At 45.3% G+C, this 20,793-nt stretch overlaps 1 long non-coding RNA gene across 1 annotated transcript in view; it reads left to right on the top strand.

Moving 5' to 3' along the window:
- LOC121289966 overlaps window positions 1-20,793 on the top strand; it is a 95,832-nt gene that overhangs the window by 39,720 nt on the left and 35,319 nt on the right. The window lies entirely within an intron of this gene.

The raw sequence follows: 20,793 nt of genomic DNA, 5'->3' as shown, positions 1-20,793 counted from the left end.
AAGGTGAAGCATGCTAATGCTTAGGGAATGCAATATTTTGACATTGTCAACCTCAAGCCACCAAGATGACTCTGTCCCATACGATGCATCTGAACTCCAGTAACTCAGGGGTTTTGTATTATGCTCTCCTGTCCACTTTGAATGAGATAGGGGTTGTTTAAGTTCATTTCATTTAGGACCCAGAGATTAAAAGGAGACTTTCATTTCATCAATCTGAACAAGATTCAATTCCAGGCTGACAGGAGTGAAAAAACGGTGTACTAATCCACCCATGCTTCTGGTCTTCTCCATCTGATTGGATTTTCAAAATCTAAACAATGCAATCAAATCACTACAACCTAAAATCTAGCTCTCAGATTCAATATTTCAAATCCAAATTGTACAGTTTCCACTCCCATGTTACAGGGTGTAAAGCTGTGTTACATCCCTTGTACAAAATGTAATTCCCTAATTTCAAATGAAGACATCCACTTGATTTGATTTGCTTCTTTATATATGTTAGGAAACAGAAATGTAAATCCTTAGCAAAAGAGATGACATAGACTACAGAAGAAAGCAAGATTATTGTCTAATTGAAGCTAATGTAATCCTTGTTGCAAACCATATAACAAACAAATATAGATTGAAATAAGCAGCATATCAACCATGAGGCAAAAAAGAGATAAGTCAACCATTAATGAATATTAAGTAGAAATTTATTTGCATTTCATCCAAGTTTTTGAGCATGGAATCTCCATTCCACTCACCAATTAATATTTGTAAGCATAGATTCTGTCATTTTATTTAGGCTCCTTTAGGAAATTGGTGCCTGGCGGAGAGGGAGGAAGGACAGGCATTTCGTTCATTCATTCTTATGCTGTCAGGAAAAACATCTTGTGAACATTCAGCAAGCAGAACTATTTAAAGTAATCACTGCCTCCATTCGTATAAGGTTCCGAATAGGCATTTTTGGCTACTGCTGAGTTTTGGCAATTTTCAAAACAATTTAGCTCTGGGGTAGCTTTGACTGCAGCTGCGCTCTGTGCCTTCACTGCTTACAGGAAGGAGTTTTGAAAAGTTGTCAATATTGCTGGAACTACCATTGGGGCAGACACAGCAACAGTGATGCATGAAGGTTTAAAGAAGGCATGGACATTGTGGACAGGGTATGTATCAGGATTGTTGTTTCTAGAAAGGCTGAAGAGAAGTCCATTAGAGTTTTTAGCCATCGGTCCAATCTCATTGAAATCCCACACTCACAGACTAGCCATGGCAAAATGCTTCTCTTGCTATTAACTGTGGTCCCTGTTTTCCATTTCAGATCCTGAAACTCTAGAGTTCAAAGCTGGACCTGAGCAAGAGCAGACATTCTTCTAGAAGATCACACAACCTAACCTAAGCAGGCACCAGCTCAGGGATTGCTACCTAATTAATGCAGAGACTAAGGTAGTGAAGTCCGCAAGGGCACAGGATCAGTGGACCGGATGGCTTAGGGAAACATGTAAGACAGCCTTGCATTACCGCTTTGCTGCAGAGGGTAGAGATGTAGACCTCAAGCTTATAAAAGTAAACTGTTAGTTATACAGCACAAACCCCGAAGTGTCCTGGACAGCCTGCCAGTGAGATTCTGGATATTGACAGAAAGAATGAAGAAGTCCAACTCAAATCTCTATAAGGGCTTTGAACATGGAATCCACACCATTCAGTCAACCATGGCACAAGTGGTCAGCTCTGTGAACACTGTATTGGGACCGACAATGTTAGAGACTTAGGTGGCAGGTCTGACAGATTCGATGGAAGATCAGACTGCTGCCATCATGGTTCTGGGTTCCAGCAGGATTTGCAATCCATGAAGATGTGTGTGAATAGGAGCTTTGAGAGGATCTCATCACTCCTACACTCTACTTTCTCACAAGCCAATGGGAGTGCTCGGGTGCAGACCCAGAGGGTGGCTTTGGCCCCATGAGAGAGGGATCCTGTCCTCAGGATGATAGTATGCCTGGATCCTCATTACACCATCAACCAGTTCTCTTCTTGATATCAGACAGCCAGATGGGCCTGGCTGAAGCTGTTGACATACTTTATCCTGTCAGTGTGTCCTCTACTGCCAGGTACTAAAGGTCATCCACCAGATTTACCTCAGTAGGCCTCAGTAGAAGCTTAGCAAACTTCCACCTCCTTTCCAATAGATACTGGGGGCATACCTCATAAGAGCAGTAGAACAGGAGAGCATGCACACAAGGCAGACAATGGGGGAAGAATCTCTGGATTTAGTCCCTGCAGGATCAACAGGACCATCTTCGGTTCAGGAACCCAACCTCCTAATGGGTGGGCATTGCTGAGGTTGTATCCCAAAAGCAATGGCATTAAGCATCACATCTCTTGACTCCCCTACCAATTAGGGAGGATGGACCATTCTGTCTCAGGAAAGGTTCTTAATTAAAGGGACCATGACATGGGTTGAAAGGATTCATAAACACTTGGGGCAGAATTTTATGTTTGTCAGGCAGGAGGGTCCGACCCAATCGGCGGTGGGCGGGTAGCCGATCTCTGCCGGCGAAACGGGCTGTGCCGCCATTTTGCACGGGTGGTATAATTAAGGCCCACCCAGCATGTTTCAGACTCCCATGTACAGCGAGAAGTTCAAATGTGCAGCGGGCGTGTACAGACTGCCGGTTCCAGTTGCAGTCTGTATAAAGAAAGGCCAGGCAGCCTCCTTTAGGCTGTTCAGCATGGCCAGTGACCGGGCTCCAGAGGAGGTCAGGGCACAGGAAGAGGAGGAGGGGGAGGGGGGCAGGCTGCAGGGTAGGCCAGCGGCGGGGGGGGGGCAATGTGCCCCTCGGTTCTCTGATGCCTGCCTTGCTGCCCTCCTCAAAGAGGTGTCACATCTTCGGGAGGTGTTGTTTCCCGAGGATGGGAGGAGGAAGGCCCCCCACCTTACCAAGCAGGCCTGGCAGGAGGTGGCGGAGGTAGTAAGCTCTCAAGATGCTGTGTAGCGCACAGGCACACAGTGCTGCAAGCGCTTCAATGATTTGTTGTGCTCTGGAAGGGTGAGAACCATGTTGGCCTTGGCCATTTGTCCCAGCAGGATGCCTTAGCCTTTGAGGCCACACATCCACACCACCCCCCCAACCCCACCCCCACGTCTTGCTGTCATTACTGCATTGGGCATTTGGTGCTAACTGGGTGGACAAACAGATATTCACCATGCTTACAACAGCCTTAGTGGCTGAGGAGAAGATGGGTTCTCCACACAACATATGTTGGTGTTTGTCGCATTTGAGTAGTCTGGGGGCAACCTGCAGGGGAGGCAGCTAGACACATACTCAGAACTCCAACACATGTCATATTGATGGTGATGCTGGAAGAGGAGCCTCAAGGTGTCATGGCCAAGAGCTATCTGCTGGCCCTGGCACCACACCTAGTTGCGCCTCCTTGCCATGGGCGCTAAGACCCATGTGCTATTCAAAGTGATGGATGCCGAATGTGTCCAAAGTGGCCGTTGGGGGAGGGTGTTGGGAGCAGCCGTACTATCTTCTGGGGACTGATCACCAGTAGTGTGGACAGGAGCCGCTGGAGGCCTCAGATGGGCCACTGTGGTTGGGGTGCGGCGTGCGCGTGCAGAGTACATGAGTGATCAGCCCCAGTAAATCCTCTTCTCTGTTCTGCAGGCAAAAACTGAGAGCAATATCCGGGAGTGTCAGCGGACTGGTGGTGGGCACACCGTGCTGCAGCACCTCACCATGTGCGAGGAGTAGGCCATGGAGCTGGGGAGGAGGCAAGCGGCCAGGTTGGCAGGTTCGGTGAGGCTGGGGTGCAGCGGCCAGGTGTCTGAGGGCCACAGTCCCATCCACTCTGTCTCCCCACCATCCAAACCACTGATGATTGCTGCAATCGTTAATGCAGCAACACTACTCATTCACAGACAGATACAGTCAGACGTTTGGGTCATACACAAAGGTCCCTTGGCCCCTTGAGGATGCTCGTCTCTAGCACCTTCCAAAGTCACCTTATCCCATTTGTGACCACTATCCCCATGGCCTAACATGCCATGGCATCGCTGCTGCACATCCAAAGACTTAATGCATCTTAGGAGGGTTTGTATCTCCACCACCCTTTCAGCCAGTGCGTCCCACATTACTCTGTCCAAAAGGTCCTCAGCACCTCACCTGTCAACCTCATGGCCCTCAACTTAAATAAATGCCACCACGTTAGTCATCCCTGTGCCAAGGGGAAATGTTGCCTTCAGTCCACCCATTCTATACCCCTCTTAATGGTATGAAGATCAATAATGTGACCTGTCAATCTCCTGTGCTCCACGGCAAATGTCACAAGTATTTGCAATGTTTCCTCATAACTTCAACTCTCCAGGCCAGCATGCATCCAGGTCAGGAACCTCTGCACTCTCCCCACTCCAATGCCATCCCTCCAATGAAGCGCAGGTCACAACCGAACGCAGAATTGTAGATGTGGCCTCGATAGCGTTTTCTGCACATGCAACATGACCTCCCTTTTCCTACATTCTATTCCTCATCTAATAAAGGCAAGTCTGGCTTTGGCCTTGTTAAACACCTTGTGTTCCTGTTCTGCTATCTTAACGGGTCTGCCCCGCAAGGTCCCTGTAATCGTCGTGACTTCCCACAGTCCTACCATTACTCATGTATTCCCGTACCTTGTTTGTCTTGCGCAAGTGCTTAACCGCACACTTATCCACAAAACATTCGAAGTGGCATTCCTTAGGCCATCTGACCAGCCTGTCTGTATGCGTGTGTAATGTTTGGGCCTCCTCTTGACTATTTACCACCCCACCAATGTTTGTCTCCTTGTCTTGAAGGTTGAGCGCATTAGGAGACTGGGGGGAAAGGGGTAAATGGTGTTATTGACTGAACACTAACCAATGCACTGTACTTTTTGTTAATTTCAGCATCTGCATGGCTGCCAGCAACAAGCCCAGAGCTCCCCCTCCACACCTGAGGGCCATCACTTGCAACTTGCGCCACATCAGCAAGCTAGGCGCCAGCGCAGCGGCTACCACATCAGTGGGGATTATGACATTGGCTAGTGTCCCGGGTCACAGTGGAGAGGGCACTTCACAATCGCTGGAGGAGATGGCACAGACAGAGAGTGCCGATGGCTGACTGCAGGGGACCAGGCACATGCTGAGTCCAGCAGTGACGATGTGCCTCTGGAGATGTCAGCCATGCAGCAGCTGCAGGACAAGCGACAGGGTGGGTGGGAACATCTGGCAGGGCTGCATGATAGTGTTCTTCACTTGGTGTCTGTGGTGGAGGAATCCAAGCAGAGTGTCAGTGATGGCATCAACCTCAGGACAGAGCTTCAGGCTTCCTCCATTGAGAGATTGGCGACTCTCATGGAGTGGGGCTTCCAACAGATTGAGAATCTTCTGATTGGGTTACGCTCTAACCTACAAGCCCTCACAGCGCTAATGGCCACAGGTGGTCATTCCCAATGTGGGAGATGTTGTGGGCACCAAGTGTCGCCGCTCGGCGCCCATGCATCTGTGGTGAGCAGGGAGGTCCAATGTGACCTCAAGTTGGCGTAGCAGCTGCCTGTCGTCACTGCGAGCTTCTCTCAGGGCCCTCTGGATGAGGGCAGCAGCTCCTCCGCCCCTCTGCCAGTGACCGTTGAGGCTGCGACAACTGGGGAGGTTCCAGTTCTGGAACTGGCCACTCCCTCCCAGGCAGGACCAGCAGAGGCTCCACGAGCCAGAGGACGGCCGCCAAAGTCATCAAGGCCAACAGGACAGCAGAGTCAGCAGGACGTCTCACAAGCCAATCCGAGCAATGGGGCGGCATCTAGATGTAGCACTCACAAACGAAAGCATAAGGCACGTTAGGCACTCAACAGGTATGTCACTGGTGATTTTGTGTTAGCCTTAGATTAGGGTGTGTTTCATTATCAGCGTCAGAGCAACGTTTGTCATTTATTTTGATGGCAATAAAATCCACTTTTCTGACCATGGCTGAGGGTGTTTCCTTTGTGCTGTTTCACAGACATATCATGAGTGTTTGAGTGGACATTGATGTTCCTGTACTAAGCCCTTAGTTGCAGCTGATGTGGTGGAAGATGTAGCACCTAAATGCCACGTGTGGAAGCATTGCCGGTCCTCCTGATCCATGTGTGTGGAGCTAGCTGAAGGTTCGTTGGATTAAAGTGTCCTGGATGTCCCTGCCTCGTTGGTGTAATAGCGGGTCGGCGTGTTGCCCCTCATCATCGCTCTGTGCTTCCTCATCCTCTGAGCCACTACTGAATTCATCATGTGCAGCTTCATCCACTGCATTAATGTCTTCATCGTCAAATGCATCCCCCTTTCCAGCGCAAGATTGTGCAGAGCGCAGCATGCTACCACTATCAGAGAGACACAATTTGGGGGGTGCTGGAGTTCTCCCCCTGAGCGGTCCAGGCAACGGAAGCGCATCTTGAGAAGACTGATGGCTCTCTCCATCACAGCCCTTGTGGAGCCGTGGCTCCAATTGTACCGCTGCTCAGCTTCTGTTCTTGGATGGCAGAGAGGCGTCATGAGCCACCTTCTGAGGGGATAACCCTTGTCACCCAGCAGTCAACCATCCAGCCGAGCCGGAGCACTGAAGAGCCTCAGCACCTGGGTGTGTCTGAGGATGTAAGCATTGTGAAAGCTGCCTGGGTATCTTGCACAGACTTGCAGAATCAGCATCCTGTGATCATACACTCTCTGCACGTTCATGGAGTGGAAGCCCTTCCTGTTGACGAAGGCACCGGGCTCACCTGCTGGTGCCTTGCTGGCCACATGTGTGCAGTCTATTGCACCCTGGACGCGGGGGAAGCCAGCAATGGCTGTGAAGCCTCTGGCTCACAGTGCCTGACTTGCCTGGTCACAGCGGAAGTGGATGGAGGTCAATGCACATCTGAAAAGATTGTCTGTAATCTGCTTGACACAAGTGTGGACAGGTGATTGGGAGACACCACAAAGATCACCCACCGAGCCCTGGAAGGAGCCAGAGGCATAGAAGTGGAGGGCAACCGTGACCTTCAGAGCCACTGGCATGTGGTGTCCACCCACACAGTTAGGGGAGGTCTCAGGGCCAATCATCTGACAATCACTGTCCCCGTTGCCAGTCAGAGCCTCCTTCGGCACAGCACCTCAGTCATATTGAGGTAGCTGCTTCTCTGCCTGCATACCCTGGCAGCAGGATAGTGGCGTCTTCTGTGGCCCCTTCCATCTTGGACAACCTCTTGGCCCTGCGCTCCTTGTGCCTGCGCCTGGCCTCCCAAAGGTGGGTCCCCTGGAGGCTGATTGTCCACCCTTGGCCTCCTCCTTATTCTATCCCTCCCTTCCTCCTCAGAGGAGCTGCCTCCAGTGGAGATGTCAGAACCCATACTCCCAAGCTAAATGGAGGCCTCTGGAAAGCTGCAGGCCCGATAAAGATTACTGTCTGCAGACTGGTGAGCTGAAGTACCGAGTACTTCAAAGTACAGAGAAAGCTGTTGGAAATCAATCTGAACTGCTAACAATCAAACAGGCAAGTTTAAAACGCTTTCTGCAATAAATACTTTAGATAAAACATTAACAACCCCTCTGAGCCCACATATCCCACCCGTGAATGAGGTTTGTTAAAAAACTACTTACCCGCCTGCCCGTTGCGCCTGTGCGCCGAGCCGAAGATCGCACGGGAGCCTCAAAATCGGCGTCGATTGCCGAGTTAAGTGCCTTAACAAGGCCTTTAATTAATGGCGGGCGCACGTGGTGCTTCATCGCGCGTCCGCCCAGCTAAATATCGCAATGGCATGCACTGATGTCAGCATGCTCACCTGACGTCAGCACGCGACATTTTAAGCACTGACGTGCGGGGTCCACCACCTGCACATCATACATAAAATCTGCCCTTGGTGTTTCAGGCTGCAGCAACCTCAGAAATGGAGAATAACCTGGGAAGGCTAGTCCCACTCCCCCTCCCTTTCCTTTAGCTCTGAAACTTTTTTCTCTTCAGATAATTATCCAGTTCCCTTTAGAAAGCCACAATTGGACTCTGCCTCCACCATATTCTCAGGCAATGCCAGATCCTAACCACTCACTGCATGAAAAACATTTTCCTCATCTATGGTTCTTTTGCTATTCATCTTAAATCAGATAGTGCTCTCTATCTAATCTATCCAGACTGCTCATGATTTTTAACACCTCTTGCGAATCTCCTCTCAATCTTCTCCTCTCTAAGGAGAACAACCCCAGCTTCTCTTATCTATCCACATAACTGAAGTCTCTCTTCCCTGGAACCATTTTCATTAATCTCTTCTGCATCCTATCTAATACCATCACACCTTTATCAAAGGGTGGTGACTAGAATTGGGAGAATACTCCAGTCAAGACCGAACCAGAGTTTTATAAAGCTTCACCATAACTTCCTTGCTTTTGTATTCTATGGGCCAAATGTTTTGCTCCTGACCTGGGAGCGCAGAGTCAAGAAATTTCCATACTCATCAAACTCAACTCAGGAGAAACTGTTCCAAACCAAACTGCCAGATTTTCATTCCAGGGATGGGGGCACAGGTGCTAACTAGAGTCGGTTCCACCAACCTGGAAACAGTGCAGAGGAAGACACAGGGATTGCTCTGAGGCAGGCTTTTTAAAAGGCCTACCTCAGTGTTCTGGGGCTTCATCTCAGTTGTAATAAAAAGAGTGCAATAAAAAAACTACCATCTAGCCCTCACCTCTTACACCCACTCACACCTATACACTTCCCATGTCCCATCCAAGCCAACTCATGCACCCTCATGCCTCACACCCACCCACCAAAGCCCTTCATACCCTCCATGCCAACCTATGCACCTCTACCCACCCCATTGGCCATTTATAGCCTGATGCCAACTTAGCATTAACTCATGCCAACCCATGGCCCCCCCCACTCATCCCCATGGCCCTTTATATCCCTATGCCAACTAAGTGCCAACTCAGGTCAACCTATGCCCCATTCAGCACCATTTTCCCTTACAAGCTCCATGCCAACTCATCCAGTATCCACCATGGGTAGACATCAGAAACCATGTTGAGATGAAATACTATAAGGTTCAAAATATCTATTATATACTTAAGTATGTTAAAAAAAACACTCTGACTGATTAAAAAAAAACATTCAATACATTTAAAACTCTTCAAATACTTTTCCCCTTTTAAATTTATGTATTCATAGCTCCACATCAATGACAACTAATCTTTATGTAACAATTTTCAATCAAACTGTGAAGTTACAAGACCCCTGCTGTGATAATGATAGGTGTGGAATCAGTATCAAGCAGCACTAATCCTATAAAGAGAGCCCTCAGGTTTATGTCAACAAACAGCTAGTGAAATTGCAAGCACCAAATTTTTTCAACTGCAGGCTTTTTTTTTCAAAAATGTAAATGACTTGACAGCTTGACAGTTCCACAGACTTTATCCACTTTTTACACACATTCACGTCTGCTCTTAATAATCCCATCAGGTGCCTGACTGCTCCCAAAAGGGGACCTGACTTCTCCAAAAGGGCACCTTACCTCTCCAAAGAACTCCAGCAAGTTTCAACCCTTTTCTCTAATGTCCAAAGCCCACGAGTTGTGTTTCAGAAACCTGGGTGACCAAAATTGTTTCTGAGTAAAGACAACTGCATTTTTAAATGTGCAGCTACCTCCATGAACCGCAGATGGGCAAAATATATCTCATGCCCATTTCCCCTGCCCCAGGCAAAAATGGTGGGTGCCATGTTCGGGGATTCCAGATTCAGGACTCCAGCACCATTTTGGCTCAGGCAAGGAACCCTTCCAACTCAGCAAAAACTCAGGCCTATGCCTCTATTTCTAAAGTTCAGGATCCCGGATGTCATCTTAACACTTTCTCAACCTGCTCTGCTGCCTACAACAATTTGTGCACTTATACCACAAATCCCTCAGTTCCTGCACTCCTTTAGGATTATATCCTTTATTGTTTTGCATTGCCTTTCTTCATTCTTCCTACCAAAACAAGATTAAAAGGAAAGACTTATAAATATTCCAGATGTAGATGTAAACCTGAGAATTGGGAGGTTTTTGGAACACAGCAAAGGAAGAACAAGAAACTGGTAAAGAAAGGGAGAATAGAATATTAATGCAATCTAGCAAAAAGCATAACAACGGACTGTAAATGCTTCGATAGGTATATAAAAAGGAGGCGTTTGGCTAAGACTGTGGGTCCATTGCAGCCAAAGTCAGGAGAATTCACAATGGAGAATAGGGAAATGGCAGAGGAGCTAAATGATTACTTTGTGCCTGTTTTCGCTGAGGAAAATACAGGAAATCTCCCAGGTTTAGAGATCCAAGGGACTAGGGAGAATGAGAAGTTGAAGGAAATTAGTAAAAATAAGAAGGCTGTATTGGAGAAATTAATGGGACTGAAAGTTGATAAGGAATTAACTCATATACACTCAAAGTAGCCTTTTTTTTAACCACATCATAGTTCGCCGACATTCCTTCTGACAGTGAAGCATTAACCTCTTGTGCTTTAGCCACAAACCTGGATTGTAACAACAATGTCCATATTTCCTGTGGCCATTTCATCTATTTAGCTATCTTCTCAAATGAAATAAAGAATGCTTCAATATTTCTTTCTTCAAGCTTTGGAAGAGCTCGTACAAATTTAAACATCGCCGCACTGAGTTCTGATCTGGAACTAAGTCCTTCCTCACCTCCTGGTATCTCTTTTTCAACTGCCAGCCTTTTAAGATAGAATTTTCTGCCTCTCTCTTTTTCCCTTTCCCCTTTTTCTAAACTCACCATTTCTAATTCCCTTTCCTACTTTCTTTCTCTTTCCTGCCTTTCTGCCTGTTCCCTTTTGGAATGCCCTTTCTTTTTCCTTTCCTGCTGCTTCTGGTTCCATTTTTTTCATTTGCAGCTGAATTTGAGCCCATTCCAATGACCTGCCCCTTGCAGAACTCGATCTCTTGGGTGTCCCTTCCACATTTAAATGCTGTGCTATACCTTCAATTATGTCTGATTTCCTTAACTCTGCAGGTAACGCTAATTATAACTTATCTGCCAATCCCATTAATTTAGCTTTATTTACCTTTTGTAATCCAACCAAAGTTGTAACTTCGACTCCCAGAAAAGCCTTAGCAACTGCCAAAGATATTTTGCAGTCTTACCACTTAAAATAAAACCTCACACCAACTCCTGAATTCAAAGTGCTTCTTGTACTCATAAGCTTAAGATTCACCAACTCCAAACCAATGAAGGAATTTCAAATATACTCCAGATTAACCCCCAATTTTGTTATGGCACATCGGTTGGTAAATGCTAAGCTGCTGAAATCCCAGAGGGAAACTTGAAACAACTTCCACAACTGTTATGCAATTTGTATTTTTATTTCGAGATGTGTGCCTTGAATTCAGTAGAGTTTTTTTACAAAACTAAATGAAACATTTATTAATAAAATAAATAATTGTAATCACATACATAGGTCTGAAAATTGCTACTATGATAACCCCTAGCTCCCCTAATTAAGCTGACTACAAATTACACACCCATTAAGGCAACAATAAAAACAAAATAGACCCAGGCAAAGTACACAATACCCTGGACAGGGATACTCACAGTGAATTCTCTTAGCCTCGGTTCCTATCGGCAGCAGCTTGGTACATAGAGGATGGAGGCTTTTCACACTTGTTAGATCTTAGAATTCCTTCTTCTTACACATAGCCTTCTCTCCTTTACGCATATTTTCCCCTTTGAATGCAAATGTTATTGTTTCAATATGCCTTTGGACTTGACCTTTCTAATAATAAAAATCTTTCATAGTACCAAATTTATCAGTAAGCTTTGGGAAAAATAAACAAGCTGTTTGGCTTCTTCTGGCTAAGTGTAACATTTCACCCTCTCCTTTGAAATTCAAACTACTTTGGCTTATCTAAAAATGCATATTTTCCTTTACACCTCACATTCTAAAATTTCAGCCATGTTTACTTATTTAGCAATTCAAACCTAACTTCTCTTCTGATAGATCAAAGCCTTCAGACCAGCTGTCTTTAATTCAATTAAGTTCCACACACAGAAACACACACACATAGACTATCCAGGTGCCAGTCTTCCTGCTTTACAATAAATCCCGATAATATTATGAAAGTTATTATATTTTCATGACATCCCTGGGACCTGATATTCTGCATCCAGAGTGTTGAAAGAGGTTGCTATAGAGATAGTGGATGCATTGCTGATCATTTTCCAAAATTCTGTAGATTCTGGAATGGTTCTTGAAGATTGGAAGGTCACAAATGTCACCCCACTATTTAAGAAGTGTGGGAGAGAGAAAACAGGGAGCTACAGACCTATTAGCCTTACATCAATAGTAGGGAAAATGCGAAAACTGTATTATAAGATATGATACATGGATACTTGGGTAATCATGGGCTTATTTTTCCCTTGCCGAGCCGGTCGGCTAGGACGGGCAGGAGCGGACAGGAAGCCAATTGCCGCCCATGATTGGGGCCCAACCGCAATTTCACGCTGGTGGGCCAATTAAAGCCCGCCCAGCATGAAAGGCGCACAGCAGCGCTCAGCGCTGCCTGTGTGGGGGAGCGGGAGGAGGGCGAGCGGAGAACTTCACACATGTGCACGAGTGCACACAGGATAAACTCCCTGAGGAACGGAGCTGCTAGAAATTAGCATGAAAATTTTTTATTTGTTTTATGACGGATCAAAGCCCCATCATGTCCGTGGATGAGGTTTCACAAAAAACGCAAAGGCCACTTGGCCTTTTCGGCTACCTGCCAACTGTAAGATTGGACAGGCAGTGAAAACTTTCATTCAATTACATTGTTAATGGCCTTAATAGGCCTGTTAACTGTCAGCAGGTGCGCACTTGTGCGCTCTGACATCGAGACAATCGCCCGACGTCATCGCGTGTCATTTTACGTTCATTTGGGCCGGGCGCACGCTCGCCCAACAAGCTAAAAATTCTAGCCAGGATCTGATTCGGCATAGTCAGTATGGATTTGCGAACGAGAAATCATGTTTGTCGAAGTAGTTGGAGTTTTTTGAGGATGTCAGTAACAAAATTGATAAAGGTGCGTCGATGGATGTAGTATACTTGGATATTCAGAAGGCTTTTGATAAAGTCCCCCAGAGGAGGTTGATTAGCAAAATAAAAGCACATGGGATAGGAGGCAATATACTGGCATGGCTTGGATTGGCTAACAGGCAGAAAACAGAAAGTATGAATAAATGTGTCATTCTCATGTTGGCAGGCTGTGGCTAGTGGGCCCCAGCTGTTCACAATATATATCAGTGATTTGAATGTGCGGACGAAACATAATATTTCCAAGTTTGCAGATGATACAAAACTAGGCAGAAATGGGTGTTTTGAGGAAGATGTAAAGCAGCTACAGGAGGATCTGGACAGGCTTAGTGAGTGGACAAGAAATGGCAGATGGAATGTAACGTGGGAAAATGTAAGATAGAAGGAACAGATGTGCAGAGTATTTCCTAAATGGTAAGAGATTAGAAAGTGTAGATGTACAAAGGGACCTAGGTGTCCTTGTCCATATGTCACTGAAGGCTAACATGCAGACGCAGCAGGCAATTAGGAAGACTAATGGAATGTTAGCCTTTACCGCAAGAGGATTTGAGTACAGAAGAATAGAAGCTTGTAAAGACTACAATTGTATAGAAGCTTGGTTAGACTGCATCTGGAGTGCTGTGTGCAGTTTTGATCCCCTTTCCTGAAAAGGATATTATTGCCATAAAAGGGAAAGCAATGAAGGTTCACCAGACTTGCTGCGGGGATGGCGGGACTGCCTTATGAAGAGAGATTGGGCAAACTGGGCCTGTGTTCTCTACAGTTTCAAAGAATGAGAGGTGCTCATTGAAACCTGCAAAATACTTAAAGGAATAGACTGGGTAGATGCAGGTAAGATGTTTCCCCTGAAAGGCAATCGAGTATATTGATACAACCCTTTGATGGTATTAATTGTGACAAGTTCCCAGGTGGCCTTCTCTAATTCTAATTGTTGATGAGCATGACTCATATCAAGCTTCATGTAGATGGTTCCATCTGCCAGCTTGGCATACAGGTCTTCATTTTTGGTACGGGGTGTCTGCCCAACTTAGCCACTTTATAAACTGTCAATTTGTAGTCACCACAAATTCAGACACTTTGGAGGGTTTAAGGACAGGGACTATTGCCACTGCCCATTCTGAGAACTGCACAGGTTTTATAACGCCCAGTTTCTCTAACCTGCCCAGTTTGGTGTTGACCTTTTCCCACAGCACGTAAGGTGTTGGTCCCACTTTCATGAATCGGGAGGTTGCCTCTTGTTCCACATGAATTTTTGCTTGCAGCCCCTGGATCTTCCCAGGTTCATTCTTGAAGACCGAGGTGTATTTTTGTAGTAGCTCTGGTAACCCATTTGCTCTCAGCTGGAAAATTTCAGCCCACCCTAAGCTAATCTCCACTAGCCAGTTTGTCCCAGGAGGCTTGGGCCCTCACTACCATCAAGGGTAGTTTTATTGATTGGCTTCCATGATGGAAAGTAACTTTGCTTATGCTTCTGACTTGGATGTCCTCACCCGTGTATATTTTTAATTTGGCATCAGTTTCTTCCAAATTTAATTTATGTTCACCATAATTCAGATATTTGAAGGTGTGTTCACCAATTACTGGAAGTCCCTGAGTCCACTTCCATCCTAACAGGTCTGCCATTTACTTTCACTGTGACAAAGATTGGTTCTGTCTTTCCAACCTTCATATTAAATAACAAATAAGTAGCTGAATTTGTTACTTCAGGCCCTTCTACATTGTAGATCTCATGGGGTTTTTTCATTTGTTTAAAAGTTAGCCTGACTCTTTCCTTGCACATCTCATTATGTGTCCATTTCGATGGCAATAAAAGCATTAAATTTTTTTAAACTGCCAATCGTTATAAGGTTGCTTGTTTCCACCTCTAATGCAATTACTCCTTGTTTTCACTGCTAAGTCATTTATTTTTATTTTTCTGCTAGTGTTGGCTATTTCCCACTTCTTGGCAGAGCCTTGCATTTTTGGGCCCTTTTTGGCTGGGGCTTCCCACCCAGTCTGGAGAACAGCACCATTTTGCACCCCCTGTATGGTATTTGAATCCCTTACAGCACTGCCAAGGCCCGTGATATCTCTAGAGTCTTCTTAAAATCCAAATTTGTTTCGGACAGTAATCTCTTCTGAATCGGGTCCTCATTCACACCGCACATTAAATGATCTCTGACCATGTCGTTTAGAGATGTACCAAACTCAAAATGTTTTCTCAACTGTTTCAAACTTGCCATATAACAAGCAACTGTCTTCCCTGGGGCTTTATTCCTCAAGTTAAACTTCAACCGTTGCATCGTTACTGAGGGTTTTGGCTGGTATTGACCCTTCACAAGATCCACCAATTCATCAAAATTTTTCAAATCTGGGCCGTCAAACTTCGAATCAAGCTGTAGGCTTTATTCCCACATGTAGATAAGAGGATTGCTCGCCTCTTTTCTTCCCCTGTACTCTTGTTCATTTGGAAAAAGAATGCAAAGCATTCAATATAATGAGACCAATTGTCTGTGGCTGGATCGAAAGGGTCAATTCTTCAGAACTGTGACATTCTGTGAGGATTTTGTTTTGATGATTTGAACAGAACTTCTGCTTACAATTACTGTGCAAGGTACAGCCTGATTTTGTTTCTCTTGGTTTTTTCCATTAACTTATTTTGCTCTCGATGCCAGTTTGTTGTATCTTCACGTTATCCTTGCTTTATCCTCATCGCCAGTTTGTTGGACTTGTGAATCCCAGTTGAATGCTTGTTGTGGGATGACCGACTTGGTACTGTAGATAGATTTGATCAGCAGACACCTCTTAGGTGAAACACATTCTGTTTATTTACAAAGGTACTCAGCAGCAATTCATGTGTGCTTTCATATCAAACCCTATCTCCATACTTCTGACTACTAACTAAAGAGGTAGCCCGTGCTACTGCTCTATTGATGACACAAGATCATGTGATTTTCCTTTGTAACATTCTTCTTAAAGGTATGCTACACACATAGATAAATTCATAATTACCACAGTATGCCCCCTGCTCCAGTGGGAAGGAGGTCTTGTTCCAGAAGGCTGCAGATATCAGCAACAATCTGCCATGAAATCCTGAGTTTCCTGAGGCACTGGTGCTCAGACATGTCGAGAGATCTGATCCTCTGTCTGTGGACCCTGTATTGGCAGTCTCAGTTCTTTCCAGATGGATCCCAGTGTTAATTCAATCTGCCCTGTAAAGGGGTGTGTGGCTGAGGAGAAGGCAGCTGGTGCTGTAGCTGCTGCTGCTGCTCATCGGTGATGGTATGGCTTTTCCTCTTGTTCCTCATCAGAGGTGAAGGGTAGAGCTGCATAAGCTGCTCCCCTATCATGCTGAAGCCTGGCAGCAGGGATGTACAATTGAAAGCGAGTAAAGTGCTAGACAGGTGAAGTGCCTTCCAGGAAGTCAGCAATTACATCTTAAGCAGTGATAGAAATCTGAGGGAAGAATTGCTTTGAACAACAGTCTCTCACCTGACCATGGCTGGAACTCTAGTTTCACTGATCAAAGCCTTTACAGCTTGCCAGTTTCATTGAAGGACCACATCCACATGTACTTGCCTGCTCCAACCTGGCAAGGGGCACACACAGAATGATACCCATGCGTTAGGTGGGAAATTATGAATACAGAATTAAAGGGACACTGATTTGCCTTTTTAATTGGCTCAACTGGTTTCTCATTAGATCAGTTGGGACCCCTTCTTGCCACAGAACTCGCCCAGGGGAAAGTCAAAGAGATCGGGGTGATTTACGGATCCTGGTCCAACATCAGTTTCAGGAGATTTATCTCCCACATGCACTGTAACCCATCTCTATTTTACTGGGAAAATTCTCCCCTAGAGCTTTCTATAAGGTTGATTTTTAGTTCTCTGTGTTCAGTTCAAACAATTGTCAAATGAAGAGCAATGAAATAACTTTGCAAAGTTTGCCTCAAATTGCTCTTCATATTCTAGCCTTGTAAGGACAACACAAATTTAGAGTGTCAATGGTTGTTATGAGGACTGGTTTAATGGATGGAGGAGTGAGTGGGAACTTTCATGGGAAGCTCTTATCAGTGAGTTGTTGCCTTTGAACTCTGACAGTTGGCATCATTGCCAGGCCTTGCTCTTCCTCTAAAGTCCCAGCTTCCTGTTTCTTCCTCAGCTTCTTCCTTCTGTTGCAGATCCTTGCCTCATTTTGAAGGCATAATTGTGTGGTATTCTGTGCTCTTTACAGGTGGTCCATCATGGCCACCTAAAAACATCTTAGGACTAATTCAGAAGTGACCCTGACACACATAATAATCAGATGCAGATCATTGTTGTATCCATTTCACAGCTGAAGAATGGGCACAAAAATGTGGAATTTCGGGCCCATGGCTTTTTCATCTAAATGATGGGAGATTTTTCAAAACTAGAATTAGCATTATTTTCACTGAAAAGAAATTCAATCTGATGTGGAAAATTGAAGCTTGGAACCTTACAAATTTTTCACTGTATTGGTCCTATCATTTTGCCAGCTGACTTTGTTGAGCAGTAATGTATGCCAACGTGATAGAGCTGAACTCAGAAACAATCTTAAATTGAAATCGAGTGAAGTTAGGCAAATTATGGGAACACAGGAACAGGGGTTAGCCATTTCATCCTTGGGCCAGTTCTGCCATTAAAGGCGATCATGGCTGATCTATGAACTAACTGTACAGACCGAACTTTTCTCAGAGACAGTGGCCACTCCCACCACCTGAAAAGTGGGGGTAATCCTGTCTCCCCAGGCCCGGGAAGCCATGGCCAGATTTTGCGATCATCAGAGAGTTAGCTGGCTGAGGCCATGGTTGCTGCCTCCATACCACACAGATGGCCAGCAGCTCTCCAGTCCCAGCATCATCACTGCAGTGGCGGCCATAGCAGCAACAGCAGGCAGTCCCTGAGAACGAACAGTGATATAGGCTGGATGAACAGCTAAGTGGGGCAACTTCACCAGGGCCAATCAGGCAGGCCCTGGCGATGGAAGTGGTGGCGGTTGGGAGACTAGGAGAGGGGACAAGTGGAGGAAGCCCTTGCTGTTGGAGGAGGGGGCCTTCCATTGGGCATAGAGTGCATGAACAGGAGGGAGCACACCAAGCACACAGCCAGGCCACCTGTTAGCTTCGCCACCTGGCATGGGCAAACCCCCCCACCCCCACCACCACCACCACCACTGGTAAAATGCCAGCATCTGCAGTCTGAGGCCCTTACGTGGCCATTAATTGATAAAATCCCAGCAGAGGTGATTAAGCAACTGGCATAATGACCCCTCCAGGCTACCTGATTTTAGGCGGCACCCTATCCCCCCCCACCCGCCTCCCCATGTCCGACGGCCTGCTTCTGGGGGTGGGGCGTGGGGGCAGTGATGTAAAATTCCAGCCTATATATCCATTTCTTCCCCATATTACTTAATGCCTTTTGTTAACATGAAATTATCAATCTTGAATTTAAAAGTAACAAATGACCAGAATCAACAGCCATTTGTGGAAGAAAGCTCCAAACTCCCACCATACTTTGCATGTAGACTTGCTTCCTAACTTCCTTCCTGAAGGCCTGACTCTAAATGTAAGCCATGTCCTCTAATTCTAGACTCCTTGACCAGCAGGATTAGTTTCTCTCTAACTACACTATCAGTTTCCCCTTAATACCTTGAAACCTTTCTTTCAATCACCCCTTAAATTCTTTTAAATTCTAAAGAATACAACCCTAAGTTTGTGTAAAACAGATTAATTGATGAACGTGCATGACATCTACTTCAGTGGTAATGTCTTAGCATTTCTACGGCGCTTCATTTTCCTTCCAGTCTAATGGTTAAATATATTTGGCACCTTATTCCTAGAAGTCTAAGTGGCAATCAGTCTGTGACATCTGATTTCTGTGACCTTCTTGTTCGTCCATTCATGTAATTTCCCTGGCAGTCGAGTAGGATTTTGAAATAAATTCCTCAGAGACTCTCCTTGCTTATGGACCAGCATTTTAAATTGGACTTTGGAACGATATAATCTGAATTTCATGTGAGCCTAATTAATCTGAATACTTATTCCTGTTGGGCAGGGTACTTTATTCTGAGTAAGGAATTGTGACGTACTATGAAATATTTTAAATGTCTGAATTTAATTTTAAAGCAGAACTTACCCAGAAACCAGAGGAAAGCAAGATCCCCTTTTCAGTACAACATTCAATATATATCTTCAAAAAATGGACTTCTCCAAAACATAGTTCAGACAAGAAGATGGATGTTTCTGAGTTAAAGGAGCTGTTTTAAGATTGGCACAAGTTAGAAATCTTTTCTTCCTGCCCCATTCCCTCCCATAGGCTGCATATTATCACAGTTTGTAAAGAGTTAGACAAGAGTTAAATTGTAAAAACAAAAAAACTGCGGATGCTGGAAATCCAAAACAAAAACAGAATTACCTGGAAGAACTCAGCAGGTCTGGCAGCATCGGCGGAGAAGAAAAGAGTCGACGTTTCGAGTCCTCATGACCCTTGTCAGCTAAAGAGTTAAAATGTGCAACAAGTCATGAAAACATTATTGATTCAGCAAAAACCTGGCAGGTAAAACTGCATGTGAGACTCATTCACCAGTGTCAGTTATGCTCCTTCTGTTGGATCGCTTTGATCAGCGAACACGGTTGCACGCCTATCTACTGGTGAGTGAGTTGGCAAACAAGATACTGCAGATGCAGAGACCAATGTAAGATGAAGCACATGTTGTTTATTAACACACGTAACAGATCAATAACATGTGTGCTCCTCAAACCAGACCCTACTGATTGACATTGTAGCCCATGCTACACAGCAACTGGGTAATACAATCATGTGCTCAATCTGCTCGCTTTCTCTTAAAGGTATATTGCACCTCAGAATACCACATCCCTTCCCCTTTACTCGAAAGTACAATTTACAATCTTTACAATATATCAACTATTTGCTTAAATAAACTACAAATTCAGTCTCTGGAGGTTTCTTCAAATGTATTGAGCGTTCTACAACTTCGGATGTTTTATCCAAGGCCCCCCTCTCAGGAGTTATCTGTCCACTAGGCTCTCCAGTAGCAACCTGTAGGTTTGTCTTTTCCACTCTCTCAGGCTCAACAGATCCTACAGGTACTCCCAAACCAAGTGGAGTTCCTTCCACATGTGGTGTAGACTCCAACAGGAATGCTTGGCGTATCCTTTCTTGTAGATCTGTTTACCTTTTCCTGAGGTGATCTACGTGTCTTCTAATTATCCAACCTTCGACAGATATCTGATAGGAAAGGGGTCCTGTCACAGCACTAACTTCACCTGGCCATTTGGGCCCATCTCCAAAGCTTTTTGCAAAAACTATGTCTCCAACAGTGAAGTTTCTTTCACGTATGTAGTAATCATGTCCATTTTTCTGGGCCTCCTGACTTCTCTCTATCCTCCCTACTAAATTCAGCCTTATGAAACTCAACTGTGTCCTGAGATGTCTCTTCATCAATAACTGCAAGGGTAATACCAGCGGTCGTGTGTGATGTAGTCCTATAGCTGAGTAGGAAACATGATAATCTAGTTGCAATAGAGTCTCCATCCAGTTTTTTCATTCCAGACTTGAAGGTCTGGATTGCCCTCTTGGCCAAACCATTGGAAGCAGGGGGGTATGGTGTATGCCATTGAGACTTGTAAATCTTTGGGATTCCCCATTGGTGAATGTCGTTCCATTATCAGACACTATTATCTCTAGTAACCCGTGTACCGCAAAACTCTGATGCAATCT

Source organism: Carcharodon carcharias, chromosome 2 (assembly GCF_017639515.1).
Source record: "Carcharodon carcharias isolate sCarCar2 chromosome 2, sCarCar2.pri, whole genome shotgun sequence".
Classification (NCBI taxonomy): Eukaryota; Metazoa; Chordata; class Chondrichthyes; order Lamniformes; family Lamnidae; genus Carcharodon; species Carcharodon carcharias.
This window is presented reverse-complemented; position numbering and strand designations above follow the sequence as displayed.